At 31.8% G+C, this 21,244-nt stretch overlaps 1 protein-coding gene across 2 annotated transcripts in view; it reads right to left on the reverse strand.

Annotated features, from left to right (window-relative positions):
- The window catches only part of SYT1 (synaptotagmin 1), a 470,287-nt gene that overhangs the window by 307,376 nt on the left and 141,667 nt on the right, over window positions 1-21,244 (reverse strand). Inside the window, exon 3 of one of the 2 annotated variants that reach the window (XM_036236722.1) lies at window positions 1,172-1,233. The exons of the other annotated variant lie outside the window; for it this stretch is intronic. The gene's annotated coding sequence lies outside the window, so the exon portion shown is untranslated. The remainder of the gene's footprint in view (window positions 1-1,171; window positions 1,234-21,244) is intronic. 2 annotated transcript variants of the gene reach the window in all.

A 21,244-nucleotide genomic window follows, 5' to 3' on the forward strand; every position in this document is an offset into this window, starting at 1 on the left:
GTGCTAAATTCTGATTCTTAAATAATCTTTCTTATACCCAGAACTATATAAACCTACCTATATCAGAACATGCTTTGTCTCCTCAAAATAGCATTTTACATATTTTTAGTTTATTTTTTTAATGAAGGAACTGTTCTTGAAAATTTTGGATTTTATAAATCTCTGATTTAAAAAATTTAAAGTGTATAGCTATCTGTAACTACAGCAAAAGTGAGGTAAAGTGCTTTGTGTAAAGTGAAGCTGCACTTGAATAATATTCAGACAAGTAAAATAAAAACATCCTTCTCTTTCTGCTTCTCCCATGCTTCAAAAATGAAATAGATTTTGGATAAGTTACATTTATATCATCATAACCTAGATTAATTATATTTAATCATTTAAATTAAGATTTTATTTATGCATCAAAGTGCTTTGAAATCTAGAAAATTTGTTAGGTAAGAAATTTGCATATATTTTAGAAAAATTATGAATTTTTTTATCACACATCCTTTCAATTAATTGTATGTCTATCATTCTGTCATTTCACTACATTTTACCTTAATGTTTTTGTTTTAAATTTTAGAGAACTGTATTTGAAAATTCATTTCAAAACAACCATAGTGTTAGAAGTGTTATAACATAGGTCATCAATGTGGACTTGACTTTTCTACTTTTCCTTTTTTGATTTTTGATATTCACATACTCAAAATTTACAATGTTTACATCTAGGAAATCATTGTAATGTTACTAATTCCACCATAAAAATGGTATCAAACATGCATTTAACATACCAAGCATATTGATTATATTTAAAAATTTATTCAAAATGAATAAATTTTATATCACATATAGAAAATATGAGGCACTCTGATTAAATTTTAGTTATTTTTAATCTTCTTAAGAATTTAAAATGTTATGATGCTAAACAAAAGATACGATGAAATCAACATAAACATTTTCTGCTACATAGATGTATCACAAGGATTACCCTGGCCTCTTATCTAAGAGGATTATAGGATAAATGATTTTCTGTTTACTCCAGTAAATTGAAATTGAGTTGTAGAAGGCTCTACTTGCTTAGTATGTTAATTTCTTATTTTTGAATATAGAAATATCTATAATCTGTAAAAGAAATGAGCTCCTCTAATTGCATAGAAGCTACAGTATAATATTGTGTCATTAAAGTACTTACTTTTCTGTTAGAAATTCTGGGGTATTTTGGTCTGTTTTCTTCCTTTCAGATTCTTTATTTTTCTAAAAGGAAAGCAACATGCATAGTGATTAGATGACTATACGTAGTTCAGAATCATTTCAGATGGTCATAAATATAACATTAATTCTATTTAACATTTCTACTTAAAAATCTTGCAATGCATATATCCAAATACAATTTAATACCATATATCTAATATAATATTAGATAGGGATTTTAAAGTTGGTTTGAAGAGCTAAAGATCAAGATGCTGTGAATAGTTTATACAACTTATTTTCTAAAAAGTTAATTATGCTTTTTATATCACAGTTTTTCAATTTGAAAACTGAAATGATACAAATCTAGGCAGACATTGTTAGAGAATATCACATTAATATATTAAAGAAGAATCTAATACAATTATTAGTCAATTAAATGCCTAGTGCTATATTGAATATCAATATAATTATTATAAATCAACCCTATACATATCATGTTACTTCTGGATTTTATATTTTCACTAAAGTTAAGAGCACTTCAATATATTACACATATTTGCCTATTTTCAGAGCAAATCAATGTCCAGATGTAACTTAATGCTATTTAGCATACATAAATAGATCTAGATTTAGATATTGATAGGTAGTAGCCCATTAGGGGTAAGAAGAAAAATAATCTTACATCATTGCAGAAGAAAGTATAACTTTCAGTTTAGAGAGTAAGAAAATTAAGTCCTTCCCAAGAATCAATATCAAATTCCTTTAATATGATAAAGCTGTCAAGAATTTCTGATTTGGTTTGACAAGTTAACATTTCAGAAATGAAAAATTTCACAGTGCTGGAGACAAGTACCTTTCTTATCATTTTTACTCTTCAGAATATTTAGGTAGAATAAAAACCAAGAAACAATGGAACATTGAAAAATAGTTTCCTAATAGGCATGCAAACCTGTTTTGAGAGTTATAACAATGTCTACCTTCAACAGAACTATAAAAATACTATAATGCCAGCAGCTCCAGCGACTGGCTCACATATGTACTCAGCAGAAAAGATCTGAAGTGACAGCTATGGTTCCATCTGTTCAATGGTTAAGCCTCTAAGGTCTGCTTTAATTTTAATTCCTGCTTGGATCTCAACTGTTTTCTAGTAAAACCTATTAGAAAGAACATTGTAAAAATGCACTCAGATTTGCCTGGCTGCCTTTTAAAATACAGCTTTGAGTCACAATCAATTTTAGATAAGACTTCTATACATAGTTTCCATGTACTGACACTTTTCTTATTAAAACAAAAACTACAAGAAAATTCTATGGAAGTACATGTTAAAGTAACTGAGTAACACAGAGCTCTTTACATGAAATATGGAAAAAAAACTAGGGAAAATGAAGGCTTTCTATTAAAAAAACTGAAAGAACATTTGACATACTATATATTGTACATTATTATTTACCAAGGGGCAGGCTTCCCTAAGGGATGCAGTGAAAGGATTAAACAGTTTTTGTGACTTATGAGCCATCTGCAGGGATTTGATTTCATTTTGGCTTTGCATGCATATCTATCACAAGGATGAATGGGCTAGCCTGTTCTACTATAGGGGACAAACAACAATTATATATTTCATCTATGTGCTGAATATGGATGTAGATAGTATTTTTCTGGTAGCTAATTTCTGGCTCTTGCACATATAAACATCTCTATTTTAGAGGAAAAAGTGAAAATACCACAGGATGATTTGGCATCTTCCATCATCTGTCTGACTTTTCAGTAATGTTGTGGGTATCAGTAGGTCTGACTCACTCAGTCTCCTGGTATTGAGATTTGGTACTTTTATGTGTTTATACAATTCTTAAAAAAATAACATGAAGTAGGTTTACGTATATATACATTTTTAGGTAGGTTTATGTATTTTTCACAAAACATTTTATGCATTTATAAAATAAAGCTGATGACTCTTTTCCATTCTTTTTATGCAGTTTTAGAAGCAGGCCTGAAATGAAAAAAAAAATTAACTGAGATTTAGGGATTACTATTGCTCAACAGGGACTAGAAATCAAACTAAAAACTTGTAGCTCTAATCACATTTCTATTTACTAAATTAAGCAAAACACTATATGCTTCAGGCATTATAAATACTATAAATCCTTGACTTTTCATTTTTTAGGTGGTAGGGGGGAGGCAGAGAAACTATTTGTATTCATTTTAATGTTGGACATTTAAAAATGTACAACTGTGTATTTTTAAAGGGGATTCACTTTTAAGAATGACAAATAATTAATATTTAAATCCAAACTTTGTTTTAAATATCTCTCGTATTTCATTTTGATGAAAATCTGTTGATTTTAATTGAGTTCCCTTAATACCACACTGAGATAAATATATATTTAAGGTTAGATTTAAAGTAAGCGCTGTGACTCCTTCCAACATGGCCCCTTGTAAACACTATTTCTTCAGCTCCAGGCAGACTGAAATGGCAAAAGAATCCCCATCTCAAGTTTTAAATTTCAGAACTGCAAAATGTTAATAAACTCTGATTTTCTCTTTCTTGGACTCCCTCTTATTAAAATTCTAAAACTTGTGGTCAGAGCATCAGAACTTGATATGCCATTTTCTCAGCACAGACATCACTAATCCTAAGGGATTTTGTTAGACATCTTTTGGCTTAAATTATTTTTCTTGAAACAGCACTCAGCAGAGATTACTTTAAAAAGAGATACTATCCATATCATTGGTGACTGAATATAAACTTTTAAACAAAACAATAAAGCATTGTATAATGACTAAATGCATCATATCATTCTAGATTACATCCTGGACCAATGGGGGGCAGCTATTATGATCAGTACTGTAACAATACAGAAAATTTGAATATAAACTATGAATTAGATAATAGTATATCTACAGAGAATTGCCTGTTTGATAACTGTTCTGTGTGATATAAGAGAATATTCTGATCTTAGAAAATACACTAAATATATGCTAAAAGTATTCAGGATAAGGCACACTATGTCTCTAACTTATTCTCAAATGGTTTAGAAAAATAAATTGTTTCTATAAGTACATATATAATGCATATATAATATATAATATAGAGACATATTTTGTGAGACAAAGTAAAAATGATATAGAACAAAATGTAAATTGGGTCATCTAGGTAAAGGGCATATGAGAATTTATACTAATTTGCAGCTTTTTATGAGAATTTGGAATGATAGCAAAACAAACATTACTAAAAAAGAGACTACAAAACTACATTTAAAAAAATTAATAATGAAGAGCCATTTTTCAATATGTCTACGAAACACTGAACTGTGGATATTTTTATTATGTTCATTAAGCACAGGATTGTTTCATTCTGCCTATAACTATAAAAGATAATGATGTTTATCTGAATGGCTATGGAGAAAATTAGGCAATAGAAGGAAAATAATTCATTTTGTAATAGGGTAAACAAACAGATTTTCCATAAATAAATAAATGTTCATATATTAATGCCATCATTATAGGTACCTGTGATGTTGCTGGTAGGAAGGCAATAATACAGAAGAATATGGACTTTCCTCAACAGGAAAAAGGCCAAAAGATTATGCCTCATAATTAAAGCAAAGAGATTTTCCTATTTATTTTCTTTTTTGTGTATAACCATTGACTGCCATTTAGGAGGCTTAAGTCTACCAGCCTGTCCTCATTATGACAGAAGCAAATATTTACCAACCAAGATTGAAAAAAGGCAGAATGAAGGGTCTACTCATTTTTCTATTGTGACACTTTATTATCCAAATCAAAACATAGTAAAACATTTGTTGGCAGTCGGGGTTACAATAATCACATACTGGGTTCAACCATGTTTAACATTTTTATTATACTCAAAATAATTATGTTAGAATTGGGGAGGGGGCGGATATTGAGGCAGAATTGTACTAAGTCGGGACAGACAGTTTGTACCTTGAAAAGGAGGATGGGAATTAATTAAATGAGAAGCTTGGGGAAGTTAATTGGGACTGAGTAAAGATAAGGACACTACCAAAGCATGAAGAAATAAAATTATTGAAATAAAAAGGTATAACAAAGTCATAGTGAGCATACCTAAGGGAGAAAAACCCTGAAGAAACATTTGTGACGGAAGTAGAACTATGCCTATAAGAGCCTCTACTAGTCTCTGGCCCCTAGAATAGTACTTTCCATATGAATAAATATTTGTTGAATGAATAATATTGTATATTGATGAAAGTAAAATTTAGTATCATATAATCCTAGTTGGCCTCTGCCTCTATCTACTGTATGACTTTAGGCAAATCATTTAATCTATTCTGACCTCAATTTTATCAGCTGTGAAATGAGAGTGAAAAAAGGTGATTCTCCAAGGTGCCTTCCAGCTCTATTTCTGTAATGATCCTGTTTATTAAAATGGGCAACTGTGAACATTTTTGTAGAAGAGAATAGCCTGATATGAGTTTTAAATGAAGAGAAATGGGGAAAAATAGAAAAGATGAATAAAAGAACAATACAACTATTCAAGTAATGGAAAATAGATCCCATTTAAAGAGACTTTAATATAGAAGAATGAATGCAAAAGGTTATTTATGGTTTTATTATGTATAAAGTGACATTTACATGCACTACTGATACAAGCATGTAGATATAGAAATCTTTATGTTCTTTTTATTTTTATCAAAGTGACTCCACACACTCCCTGCTTTCACATCTAGGGTCTCCTAGTGATGAAGAGTGTTCAAAAGATACTAGAAAATGGCAGGAGTTTACCTAAATACTCTTTTAATACAAGGTCACTGAATTGACACTGCCTCTCTTAGAAAAGAAAACGCTGAAGCAACTCTTAGGATATATATTTAAGTTCAGGAAGAGCTATTTAATTAATTCAAGACCCACCAGACACAATTGCTGACACCTCCGCGAAGCCTGTGATAATCAACGCCGGCTTCCTCATGTGTTTTCTTTCTTAGAGGCCTGTTGAGCAGTTAACATTCTAAGACACATAATGCAGCCCTCACTTATACATGATCTCATTATTTTTCTCAGTTACATCTATGCTAACTTTGAATTGACAATTAGAAGAGGCCATGTTCTGTAATTTGTGGGACTTAAAATGCGTAAAGGCTCAATAAACATGCATCTGCTGATAGATGGACAGGATATATTTTGAACGCAGAAAATGAACTGGAAGGCTAATTGGAAGCTACCCCTCCCCCACAAATGAATTCTTGGCCATCAAGTGTAGTTGGTGATCCTGGGACTCCTGTGAAGCCCTTAATTTGTTTTCTTCTCATGGTCCTGTTTACCTAGGCACTTCTGAGAAGAGGGGCAAAGGACCAATCACATGGAGATAAAACATATACCTCTTTCTTAACTAGAACGTTCTAGTCAAATATCCTTAAAGGCATCCGAAACTATGACTTACACTAAGCTTTACATTTCAGTCTGATTCACTGCAGAGGTAAGTAGAGACCACTTTTTCCAGCTGTCAGAACAGACCACAATGTTTCTTATAATTCTGTATTCAAATCAAGACCCTTGGTGGCAATATCCCTATAATAAAGTTGGAAGGTCAGTGATGGCTGAATTCATGTCTCTGTGGGCAGCAAGAAGTACAAAAAAAAGAAAAAAGAAAAAAAGGAAGGCACAAGGAAGAGAACACAAAAGAATTGGACTATTTTTCAAAGGGTATTGATTTCTATACAGATTTTGGTGCTCCAACGATTAGAGACTGTGGAGAATATTGAGATAAAATAGATACTTGCATAATTTCTGCCTTTATAAAAAGAAGCCAACCAAAGACCTTTACAAAGGGCGCTAAGAACATAGGGTGTTTACCGAGGATATAGGATATAGGATATAAGTGAAATGACAAGAAATGAATATAAGTTGACTCAGATTTCCAATTTTTTTAGGTCGGGTGGAGAGAGTGAAACAGCAATCTTACATATAGATTTAGAGTTGAAGGAGAGAAAATGATTTGGTTAAGCCTTGGGTTGCTACAAATTCAAGTCTAGCAAAGTCATTGAACAAATAAGTGGGATGTTAGGATTTGGCATTAGATTATAGTTTTATGCTAATTGGCTCAACTTTACTGCTTTGCTGTATTTTGAGTTTAGTTTAGCACACTATAAGAAGGTATCATGATGGAAGTTCAGGGCCAGCCATGACAAAACCATAGCCCAGAAGAAGTGATCTTCAGTCTCCTTTATGTAAATTAACATTTACTTGGAGAACAATATAGAGATAAAATAGAAAATAAGCAATTTCTCATGTTAAACTTATTCTCAAGACATCAATTTCATCTCTGCCTTCCTTACCTGTAAATAAAAAAAAAGAGTGTTTAAATATAGACATCAGACTAGATTGGGGTAATACAATACTTACCCTAAGGGAAAATACTCGGTTAACAGATTTATTGAAGTATCTTTGATTTTTAATATTAATTTAATGTATCCAATCTTAGAGGAACAAAAAACCTTAAAAATAGAAGCCTTTTCGAGGAATGCTCAACATGCAACCTTTTAAAAACTCATCAGTTCTCTTGGAACTTTTACCTGAATATCATTATTCCTATATTAGACATATGAGGATTTAATATTGTGGGATTACTTTCAGTATACATTTATAAGAAGCATAAAACATTTGTTACACTATTTTTTTTTTTTAACTCTGAAGATCTACATAGTTCACATAGAATTATATCAGGCAAAAAATAAAACTGCATGGTCATGGAAGTCTAGAGATACATTTTCTCTCAGAGTCAACAAAATGTACATGAATATCTAAATTAAGAGCCAAACACCAAGGGGATAGCTTAAGATGTTATGTGATGACTTGAAAATGTAACTGTCCATGTTAATTCAAATAGCCACACTCTCAATTCTTTAAGTGCACAGCACCTTTTTAATTTGAAAAACCCTAGAATCTAAAACAAAACAGAAACTTTATTTTGGTGAAAACATAGTTGTCAGTGAATGGCAAGTGATTTTTACTGACAGAAGACAGTCAAGATTTATTACTTAGGCATATTTCCTTGGAGGTAGGACTCTAGGCAGGTGTTATAAGAGCCTGAGTGTTTGGCCCACTGATGGAAAACTCAACTGAAGAGACTAACCTTCAATTCGAAATTAAGATCATTTCATAATTACATTCTATAGCAAGTGAATTTTTACTGTTTCTAAGTGGTGTCATTGTGATGGTTAGCATAGAATCTCCTAGCACTGTAATTTCTTCTTTAGTTATAGTATAAAGTCATGACATTTTTGAAAAGAAGCTGATTTTATTGAAATCACTTCCATGTTCTTGGCATAGGGGAGAATCAGAAAATAATCATATAATAATTCACTTTAACAGACTTTAATTGAGACTATGTAATATCTACCACATGAACTTCTAATTTTACTAACAATCATAATGTGAACTAAAATGTTCACATACTGCTACCATTTAAGTGCTAGAAATAGCAAACTTGGTTGGCAGAAGTTGATGGCGAGCACAGACCTTTTCCTGGTTGAATATGAATCAAAGTCCTATTGTCAACACACTAGAGGTGGCCCCAAGTGCAGCTACAGGTACATCTCAAAAAATGTTTTTGAGTTTCTATAGTACTATTCTCTGAGTTGTGTAGAACAAAAAGAAGTAGAAGAAAAGATCCCTGTCCATAAAATGCCAATTCATACCTCTATTACAACATTTAGTACATTATGTTAAAGTCCGTTTTTCTCATTATTTAACCCCATGATAATGGAAGCTCTCCAAGAGATTTACAGTACCTAGTACATTGCCTAGCATATATGAAGTTCTAAATAAATATTTGTAGAACTAAACTACTGAAGAACCCAGTCAGTCTTTCTCTACATAGCATCCTTTCACTAAAAATCTACTTTCCTGATTTGGTAATGCAGTTGAATTATGGAACTATCATTACTCAAATTTAATGCTAGCTATGCTCTTGGCTTTTATGTGTACATACTGGATTTCTATAAGGTGTTTAGTTATTATATAGGGCATGGAATCATATTCAATTATCTCCCATCACATTTATTTAGATTTATAATCCATTTTCATAAAGCCTTATGCGAAGCTTATATAATTCAATAAATATTATGACTCTTGATAGAAAAGAAAGGGGTATAGGTCACATTTTGCAATCTATGGGCAGAGACTCTAGACATTTCCCATGAGTAAGAATTCCAATAGCAGAATATTATTCTAATTCCATACCATCCTGCTTTTTCTCTTTCCCAGGTAGATAACTGCTACCCCTCATACCTTAGCCTCTTGCCCATTATGTACTCATTCATTTTCCTTTCATGTTCATAGAGAAAGAGCAAGGATTAATTGTGTGATGTGTTTAGCACAAAAGTTACATGATAGGGAACTGACAAGGACTATCGCCTTACCATGGAGTAAGAGCCAACTGACTTGATGAATTAGGGACCTTCAAGCCCAAAACAGGAAATTCTCCTGAATGTTCTGATATGCTGTAACAGATTACCCATGATCTTAAGAAGTTGTTTCCATGTTACATAATCTTAATGGTTCATTATTAAAAAAGAAGTAAGTGCCAATAAAATAACATGGAAGACCCAATTAAAACATTCAGTATAATCTATTATAACTTTAAATTTTATATTATTTATGATTGATCAGAAATATATGCAGAATGTACATAATAAAATACATAAGGTATTTAAACTAAGGAAAGTGTTCCTGTCGACTTTTGAAAATAGATTTTTAACATGGGAGGAATAAAATAATTGTGGCATTAATAGTTAATTTTATTGTGAATGATACTATTTTGATGATTTCAATAAATTGAGGAAGCTATTTTAATAAATGTTATTTAGGTAAATAAATCCTTAAATTTTAGGTGTTTATTCTGTACTTAACTATGCATGCTTTATTCTTTCTGAAATATATTTTTATATATTGAATCCTGGTATATATGTGTTTGTGTATATCTATTTATCTATCATCTATCTATATAAATACCATCTAGTAATAACAGTAATAGATTTTCTAAGACTTTTGGAGCAGGTACTTTCCAAGTATTGTTCCACATAAGAAATGAGAAATCTCAAGGAATTTCTGCTTTCAAGAAATTTTAATACAGAAGATAGTGGAGAAGGGAGAGTCGAACCGACTCATAACTCTTAAACAAGGCAGACTTTGATGAGTTCTCTATGCATGCAAACTAAAAGTCAGGGTAGGGAGTAGCGAAAAGCCCTAATGGCATATGGTACTTGGATGACGATCATTCTTTGTATGAGTTTGACAAGAAGAAAAGCACTGGGCATGTTTGTTTTCTACATAGTAGGTTGGTATAGTAAGAGAATAAAGTAAGTATGAAAGGGGAGAGAAACCAGACAAGAAAAGTAAATTGAACCACATTGTAGACAACCTCAGAATGAGATTGCAGAATGCAACATAGAGCAAATGCAGTTGTTTCAAGAGATCAATTGTTCTTCTCAGAAGATCAATACAGCAAAGCAATTTGGTAGTATTCCTTTGACTAGGTAATGTTTTATTTAACTTTGTTCTACAAAAACATTTGAATAAAATATAACAAAATGTTGTAAGATAAAAATTTTAAAGTATATTATAAAATGTATAACATTTTTGTTTCTTTCATGGAGGTGTTTAATCCTGACACATTGAAAAGGAAGATATTGCTTGATATAAAATCACAAAATTTCCTATAGTTTTTTCTATATGACACTGACAACCTCTACCCAAGAGGAAAAATCATAGACAGTGAAGCAAGACTGACATAGAAAGGAAACACAATGGCACTTAAATTATTAGAATTTATGCTATGCAGATGGTTAGAAACAGTGTAACATTAAATTAAGGTTACTGTTCTACACATGATTGAGTAAAGAAGAGCATTATCTTGATAACACAGTTGGCTATAAAATTATCTTTACTTGTGAAATGTTACCTTAGGACTTCTTAAAGAAACATTTATTATAGCTATAATTAATTAACTTCTAATTACCATATAACCTCCTGTGTTTACACTTAGCACATCTATATAAATAAAACTTCCTTCAAGGTTCATTAGCTAGAGAATAGCATTACATGCATGAGAAATATTTTAATTTCACTAATTTTACGAGTGATGCTAAATTAATCACCAAGTCAGAAGTTGTAAATGTTTCTGGATGGTAGGAAGAGGGCAGAGTTAATGTTTGGTTTCCTTTTATATTTTATTTACCCTTTCTGTTGCTCGGTTTTGAGAAGCATTGAGAAAATATATTTTCTCCATCACTACAACTTTCTAGAACGAACATTAGTCACTTAATTTTTTTGTTTGATTTGTACAATGTAGTACAATAGCGCCGTGTGTAGATTAAAAAAAGAAAAGAAAAAACTGTTCTCACTGTTGATGCTGATATGGAGTAACTCTGTCAGACTCTTTCAATGCAATCTGCAAATACATTAACAAAGGCTATAAAACAAAACCAATCTGCACTACCTATAGCACACAAGGGCGAGATATTGAAAAGTTTGAAAGCATAATTGTTATCTGCATTAGTAAAAATTACCTTGAAATGAGAAAGTATTCTTCTACCATGTAGGAGTTCAAAAGCCAAATATATCTTGTATAACTTCTTGAATAAGAGAGTAGCGTTCCAACCATTGAATAGAGAAAAAAGAAATATTTCTATGACTACTGTTAACATAAAAGAATCCTTTGAAATAATGCTCTTAGAAAATCTATTATTGTTATTACTTACTGTAGAATGTCAGGAATCCCTACATACATTTTCTATTTCTTATTCTGATTTCAACTATTCTATTGCTCTTGAGACAAGGTCAGTGGTAAAATTTAGCTTTTACTTAAGAAAAAAGCATAAAATCTTCAGCCAACTACACAGTCATCATGCTATGTTTTATTGCTTCCCAATACTATATTCAGAAAAACAGGCACGTTTTAGACCAAAAATAAGACTATATTATTAACTATTTATCACTAATACCCAAATGTCTAATACTGCATTATAATTTTTTTTTTTTATTTTTTGGGGGGAGGTCATTAATATAACATCAATATTTTTAACTTAAAAAAATGTATTGAGTGTCTATGTGCCAGATATAGTCCTATGTGCTATGGCTATAAAGGTTCACTGTATACACACGGATTTCACTCCCATGGAGCTTAGGATCTCTGAAATAAAAATGTATGTTCTAACTTTCTCTTTGGAAAGAAACTTTGAATAGTAGTCAGTTTTGACCTTATTAGTTTAATTCTGTGTTTTTGAATTTTGAATCTCTAAAGCATTAGGCTGGCTAGGACTATAAATTATATTACAGTACTTACACTTAAAATTTCAGAAGAAAAACAAGAATATTATATTACATTTAATGTATATTTTTCAATTGGAGTAAAGAAAAATCTGATAAGGTCTGACAAGGCTAGTAGAACACAAATAACTTTACAGAAAGGAAATTTAAAGTGGCTTGTCAATAAACTACATTACTTTTTTGAAATTTTCTAACACAGTTTTCATGGAGACATCTTTGAGATGATAAAAATAACCATATATTTCTACAATATTACTTGAACAAGGAAGCAATAATCTCACTTTATGGATTTGTTGGTATTCAATATGCCTCTTTTGCTCTTTTATCCTGATGAAATATGGAGATTTTTATCAATTCAGACTATGCCTACACAAAGAGATAGGCAAGCTCAAATGTCGAGTAATGTATTAAGAGAGATATACATCCACAGACAGGCAACTATCAAAACTTGTCCAATGGTTGATGTGAATTCCATGGCTAACCTGCTTTACATTTATTTAAAGAAAATGTAAAATAATTGTATGATGCTATAGCTTTAATTCTTGCAAAGAGAATTTATCTTAATATAGCTTTTATTTATGCTTTTAAATGACTTATTTCTACTGTTTTAAGTTAAAATACCTATATGATATTTTTTAAATTTATTAGAGTGACCTTGGTTGGTAAAGTTATATGAGTTTCAAGTGTTTAATTCTATAATACATCATCTATATATTGCATTGTATATTCACCACCCAAAGTCAAATCTCTTTCTATCATATTATGTTTTAGTCTGACTACTCATAAGAAAGAAGAAATTCCTTTGTTTAGACACTTTGGGTGTGATCATTATTTAATTATAATTTGGCTTTAAATGTGTGTGGTTGTCACAGGGCTAAATCTTTTGTTTTCAACTTGCCTTCTGTATTCATTCAATAGAAGTTAGGTTATATCTCTATCTCAATATTTTCCATCTATCTATATTTTTTATTTTACTTAAAAAAAATTTTTTGAGCACCTTTAACATGACATGCACTGTTCATAGAGGTGAATATAGTATATGAGGTTCTTACCTTCATAGAACTGATGAGAAAGTGAATCAATATAACACCAAGTAGTAATAATAGCTATGAAGAAAATTATAGGCAGGAAAGACTTAAAAGAATTAAACAGAAAGCAGGCAGGAGAGGCTGTTTAAGGTAGGGTAGTCAGAAAAGACCACTCCAGAAAGAAATCTGAGTGGAGACCAGAGAAAACAGGAAGACAGCTGTGTGAGGATCCAGGTAGAGAGATTTGGAAGCACAATGGCCTGAGGCAGGGGAAAGTTGATTATGCTCAAAAAATAGCAAAACAGTGAAAACTTGTCTTTTTAACACCACAGAGTAAAGCCTTTTCTAAATATTAAGGTTAAATTATTTTGTGAATAATTTCGAAATGTCTATAAAATGGTATAAAAGGAACACATTGATATTAATGCTCTGTAGATTTTCAAACAGCTTTAAATATATTCTAATATCTAAAAACAAACAGGCAAACAAACCAAGAGATTCAACAAATTAAAAGCACAGTGGTTTATTCAACATGCCTTTTTGTTTTTCTAACTGCCAAATGGCATTTTCTTTTCAGGAAAGAATATGTTAATGAATGAGAATGGACATTTTTTTTTTTAAGTGATCAATATACAAATATACTAAACACCTACAGAATATGACTATTTATTTGAGTCTACATTTCCTCATTTCTATAACCAGCCACTGAAGACTCCTTGATCAAGAAACAATAATAACTTTGTGTACCTGGAATATGTTTATGCAACAGATATAATTCTTAATGGGTTAATAACTTTTTCTTTATTGAAAATATTCAAACAAGTATATATAAACTGCTGTAGCCAATATGTTAACTTAGAATTAGAAAAGGAAGCAATCTAAAACACTTGAATAGTAATACTTCCTTATAAACTTAGGAGAAACTAAATGATGCATATAATTAACCAATCAAACCTTTAAAACATAATTCTCCACTATTATATACTAAAGACATTTAAAGTCTTTTTTTTTTTAATTGATTTTCAGTTTCTTATACCTAGCACTGAGGGGGAGATTCATTTTGAAATAGTTGTACACTCACATATAGACATAAACTAATTCTCAACAGCAAAATCAGAATAAACTTCCCCAGCAACGTTTATGTGCATCAATATTACCCACCTTCTTACAGGTCACTTATACAAACATAGTGTATAGCACTAAAAAGAAAAAAAGCTCTAAAATCAGACAGTCTTTATCACTTTCTATTACCAAATAGCTATCACACACACATAAACATGTGTGTGTATGTATACATTGCAGAACAAACCTATATACATGTATGTAACATCTATGTACATATACACATACATATATGTATATATACAGATATCTATGACTAAAAAATCAAGAAGTCTATAATGTAAATTAGTTGTAAGAACTCTGACACAAAATGTACTTCTAAATTTTCTCTCTAGGTTTGTGTCTAGAATGACATTCCCAAAGCAAGTTTTAAACTTCATTTCTGATGATTTTAAAAACGGCTATTAGAAACTCTAAGGTTCAATATAATTTAAGCATTATTTTCAGGCTACCCTAATGCTTCTATAAAGCGTAACAAGCAAATACCATTCAATTTTGGCTTTGATTTTAAGAGTTTTTAAAGTCAACTTAGAGGAAATGGAATCATGCTGATGAGGCTCATGATTCACATCGAAGTAAAAGTAATGAAGTAAAAGTAATTTTTTTTGCCTCCAAGAGAAAATTACTCTGATTTGAGCTTGAGTGTTTAATACATGTATAATGTGAAAATACTTCTAGACAAATCAGATCTGCCTAAAGGTAAAACCATGCATAGTACTTTAGATAGAAAATCAACACTTGCACTTGGCATTCAAAATATTAATTAGTATATTTTGACATGTGGGCTATACATTCTGATTGTATAAATATTATCTGTCTAAAGAAACATTTTATAAGCATATTTTAAGTAAGTGTGTTCTGCTTTGCAATCGATTGTCAAAATGTCACAATAAATGTAGGATTAAGTATCCACTATCCTGGACCTATTAAAAAATTAAATATGTAGCCACCAAGAAGGACTTCCAGCAGACAACACATCACTACAGATAACAGAGTTGGACTAAATTCTCCTTTATGTTCATTCTCTGATACAAGTCCTTCTTTAATCACTATAGCAGAAAAACTATAGTGTACAACATAATATAACATTATTGCAGCATCCCCTTGCAGAGATCATAGTCAAGCTCAATAAGGACAACAGGATGTACTCCCGGAAGTAACTTCCAGGAGAGCAGGGATCTTGCCTATTTTAGTCAAATTCTGTTTTCCTAGCATCAAGAAAGTATGGTATGTTATATTTCTCAGTAAATATTTGTTGAATAAATGCACAAATAAATGAGTGTTGAAGAGACCGATCAGGAATTTATTCCTAGTCTGAGACTTTACAAGGTAGACATTCAGTCAATATGTGATTATTAAATGAATAAAGTCCTCCATATTTTGAGAATGATAAAGATACCTTACAGATTACCTTAACACATTGTCATGCAAAATCCTGGCACCAGATAGTAATGTAGCTGCTAATCTTGGCCACTAAAAGGAATGATCTCTACTTGTTGAAGCAGCATAGCCCTGGGTTCTGCAGTCGAATCTGACTTTAATCATAAGGCACGTGAAGGAGTCTGGGGTGGCCGCTTTCGAACCCATCCTTGAATTTGCCTTCGTGCTCGCTGGCCAAGTACCTCTTTCAACCTCATTTCCCAGCAAATAAGTTCTTAAATTGGTCTTTAGTGAATGAGTCCTTTCTATCCCCAACATCAGTTTTTTAGAATTCTTGCTAGTCACTCAGGACAAAGTTAAAGTCCTATGCATTTTCATTTGTTCACACTTTATACCTCTCAAAACTTTTGGGAAATCAACAGTTCTACTCCTGTGTGAGGTCAGGATGCCCTTACAGGCAGTCTTCTTGGGAAGAATTTGAAACAATTCCAGTTGTAGATTAGGTAATACGATGGTATCAATAAAAAATTTCCTGAAATTGATAACTGTACTGTGGATACACAAGAAAATGCACTTATTCTTAGGAAATACACAGTGAAGTATTTAAAGATAAAGAGGCATGATGTCTCCAACCTACAAACAAATGGTACAGATAAAAGTGTGTGTGTGTGTGTGTGTGTGTGCGCGCCTAGAAAGTGATTAATAGAACTAGAGAAAGGAAATGACGAAGCAAATGGCACAATACATAATTATTGAATCTTGGCAAAGAGCATATGGGGAGTTCTTTGCACTGTCCTTGTAACTTCTCTGTAGGAATGAAATAATACAATTACGTAAATGTATTATTATGAACTATGAAATATATGATTTAAAAATTAAGAGTTACTAAAAATAACAATTTCAGGTTGTTCTTATGATATCTGGTCCCAGAGGAAATGATCATGATACTTGGCTCTGTCACCCTCTGTTAAGTCTCCTCTTCATGAACCTTCATTTGAGGACTGAACCAGTCACAATATCCTACTTTTAGATTTTTCCTGCTTTGAATCGGTCACAGATGAGGCTCTCCTGATGGTCTCTCTAAGGCCCCATTCTCTAGATTTCATGCAAGAGGCAAGCTTTCTCCATCTCTCCCCCATAAAGCTCAGATAATACTGACAAGCATACTTAAAGAAGATATTCAATTTCCAATGACCTGGTTTCTCCTACTTCTACACTTTTATTTCATCCAAATAGGAGAGGTATTGTCAAACCAATTTTAAAAATTGCCTTTGAAAGGTCTATGTAATTCCAGCCCCTCACTTTGGCATGTGTGGGTTTTATCACTTATCATTTCCTTCTTGGTCTTTGAGATCTTTGCTGAAACTAAGCCACGAAATAGACTTGAATACCTGGCTCTAGTGACAATTTATAACTCATGACCTCTAAGAAAAGAATAATAATTACTGATTTCTTTCTAGGATAAGTTAAATAAATGACATGGCAGCAAGGTTTTATCTAAAGGTCATTTCCAGCCCTAAGACTGATGTACACTTAGCTTTTCTTGTCGTTTGAAAGTCCTGGGCTGTTTTACCATACGATGTAGTTTCCCATTTTACTCAGTGAGGAAGCTTCATCTAGCATAGTAGTTCTCAAAATTTTTTGGACTCAAAACTCCTTTACACTTTTAAAAATTATTGAGGGTTCCAAAAGAGCGTTTATGTGAATTACATCTACAAATATATAACCTATTAGAGATTAAAGGTAAAAAATGTAAAATATTTATTAAAATAACAATGAACAAATAAATCTATAACATGTCAATATAATTAACATGTTATTAGTGAGAAGAGAGTCATTGTTTTACATATTTGCATCATGTAACTTCTGGAAAACTGCATTGTAAAATTGTTAGACAATGAGATTTAAAAGAGTATTATTATGAAATAGTTTTGATCTCATAGTCTTCCTGAAAATGTTTTTGGTCTTGCAGGGGTCCACAGACCACACTTCGAGAATCATTATTTTAGAAGACCCAACATTTTTTTAAAATGACAATCTTGAGTTTGAATCCCAGTTTTACCTCTAACTAGTTTTAAGTCCTTAGTTGAAGTATTTACCCTGAGACTCCATATGTCAATTAGGGAACTGAGGTAATGTTTCTTCACAGAGAATTAAATAACATATTTAGCTTCTCTCAATAGCTGAGTACAAATCAGCCAGTATCCAGTAAAAGTAAGTTGTCTCTCTTTCCCTTCTGCAAATTCATTGGCACTCATTATTGTCAGTATGTGACTTGCTTTGTGAACTTGGTAAAGTTCTAATTTACCTTTTTTTCAGTGTCCTCAGTGGGGAAAAACAAAACAAAACAAAAATAAATAGCTACTTTATTGGATAGCTGTGCTGACAAAATACAATGATAGTCTTTAAGATGTTCTTGAAAAAGTACAAGGGACAACAAAATATAAGAAATGCACTTATTTTGGCAACAGAATAAAAATGTTAATAAATGCTGGCTAGTTAGATGAAATTGAATTCTTTGAAAGATAAAACTATAAGTTATGGTAAGTTAGTTCCTTAAAAAGCCTAGGTTTGGGCATTATAAATTTTCTAAATCCTTTCCTATTATCAAGTGATGAAACACACTGAAGGGTAAAATACTTTTCTAGGGGAAGATGATAGCACTGCCTGTTTGTCTGTTACAGTGAACTTCCCTATTTGGAGCAAATTAACCTTTTTGGACAGTAGTTTTCACCTTTAAAATGACTTTGTGTGTGTGTGGGGGGGGGTGAAGGTCCTCATTTTTTCAGCTCCTAAATTGTATAATGCTATTATTATTTTTTTGTAATGATTGAATTTTTTTTTTTAAAGAAAGGGCATTTTTGCAAGATGTTAGACTCATATATATACACAATTTTATTTCATGGCCACTGTGCATGGAGATAAAGTGTGAGGTGTCTTGATAATAATCATTAACCATATAAAGGAAAATAAACCAGCATTCGAGAAATTTACCAGAAGGAAAAGTTCCTATTTTATGGGCTCATGATAGAATCTCTACCCTTTAGCTCCATTTCTTTTCTCAATAGTCCAAAACCAATTTTATAACTCAGTTGTCTCCCAGCTAAATGTGTAGCCTGCTGCAGAGATGAGTTTGTGAAGCTTAACCATATAAAATGGTATATCTAAAGAATGCCCTCATATATTTGTAGGGATGTTTTTATAGTTGAAAGGAGATTTGCTTCAGTGTTTTCCTCTTTTTCCTTTCTGATACAGGTTTACAAAAAATCATTAACAAAAAGAGGTACATCAAGAACAGAACATAGAGAAATCGAATTGTACTAGAAAAGCTATGGTTTACATGTGTAATTACATTAAAAGTCCAGTATATATCAATGTTGGCTAAGAACTAGACAATGTCAGTTTCTAATGTCATTAAAGTATTACTGAAAAGCTGCATCAATTCTTTGTGAAATTGTTTGGAGAGCTCATGACACTGTGTTTTTCCTTTACTACTCATTAGGTAGCCTTGTTTAGCCCTGGCCTAGGAGGAATTGAACACTGCAGGTTTTATCAAAGGGTTCATTAAGTAAACAATATTTAAACATTAGAATGAAGCATTTTCTTCAAAGTTTTTCCTTTCCAAAGCACAGGAAACCCAGACCTATTTCTATGGACAGGTAACATCAGGTAATATTTGCAATATAAAATCATGAATGTGTCCATCTGTTTTTCTACAGGACTGGCAGAATTAGGAAAGACATGTACACTACAATGTGGGGGGGGGGGAGAGAAAATACACTTCTCCAAGTTCCAGAATATATAAATTATTTTTTATTTTTTATTTTCAGTTCCTGCTCAGACTTGTGTTCTGAAAAAAAAAAAAAATTCTTGACTTGATATTAACAGTTCGTAAATTTTCTTCTTTTTTAGAGAGGAGGCAAATCAGAGCACACTTTTATTATCCTGATGGGGAAATGTCCTGGGTGTCCTGTTAATTGAAATGGACAACTTCCTAGGCTCAAAAATCTGTCAGGTGGTCTTGTTGCAGCAACATAATTCAAACCACATAGGCACAGATGAAATGAGTCACATTCGCAACATGCTGCTGGTTAAATTGACTTAGGGAGACAGAAATTTCACGTTGGAAAATGAACTGATGATCACAGAAACGTACGTTAAGAAACTGCAAATTCATCCTGATGAAGAACATCCTTAGTATTGCACTTCATTCGAGGTCACAAGTGCTGTCAATACCAAGGTCAGGGAGAAAAGACAGTGGTCCTTCTAAATAATTTATTTTAGATTTGAAGTGTCAGATCCTGTATCATCTTGGAATGTAGTATTCATTCTTTTGCCATATAAATTGACACTGCTTTTGTTTCTCAAAATTATGTTTTGTATCAGCTCTCTGTGTAGGTATACTATGGTGCAGTATACACAAAGGCAATTTGTAGAGGTGTTGAGAGCAAAATAAATAAATAAATAATAACATATTTTTGCATCACAGGAAAAACTTGTTAAATGGGGTATAAAAATGAAGGCATTTTAATACATATTACAAGAATTGACTAGTATTTTGTTTGACTTCACTTGCAAGTTTTGCTTCTGGTTTCTCTAACCAATAATTTTCTCTTTCTTTGGCATCGAATGAGTTTAGTACAAAAAAATGCTGCAGGTGGTTTTCTCTGCTTCTAAAACAAAAACAAAAACAAAAACAAAAGACCCCAAATGGCATTTTGCTTGGCAAAGTTAAAAGCCAACTGGGCAGATAAATTATGGAAAAAATGTCTCATGTTGGCTACTCTTGATCATTACTTCTACATACATAGATACCAACTGTGTTAAACAGTCTGTGTTACAATGTTTGCAATTATTATAATTATGATATTAATCATTACTGTATAGGTTGATTTATGTAGCTATGTTATCTAAGTTTTACAACATAATTCTGGGACTGCTGATGATAATTCAAACTAGTTACCTTTTGGGCAGCACAATTGGTCTTCAAATTTCTGCAATAGTTTTAAGAAATAATACCCCCCTCTAAAGAATTAAATTATTTTAAGGATATTAACAGAATACACATTAATGAAATATTATGCCATTATGTTGATAAACTATGAGATCATATCATCCTGTCTTACTTGACTGCATTTTTCTTCCTTTTAGACTGTCAGACCATAACCAGCAATCCTGTATCCCCAAATATTTTTAATAAAGGAGAGATGCTCAAAAACTACTTTCTGAATGAATAAAGA

Source organism: Rousettus aegyptiacus, unplaced genomic scaffold (assembly GCF_014176215.1).
Source record: "Rousettus aegyptiacus isolate mRouAeg1 unplaced genomic scaffold, mRouAeg1.p scaffold_m13_p_2, whole genome shotgun sequence".
NCBI lineage: Eukaryota > Metazoa > Chordata > Mammalia > Chiroptera > Pteropodidae > Rousettus > Rousettus aegyptiacus.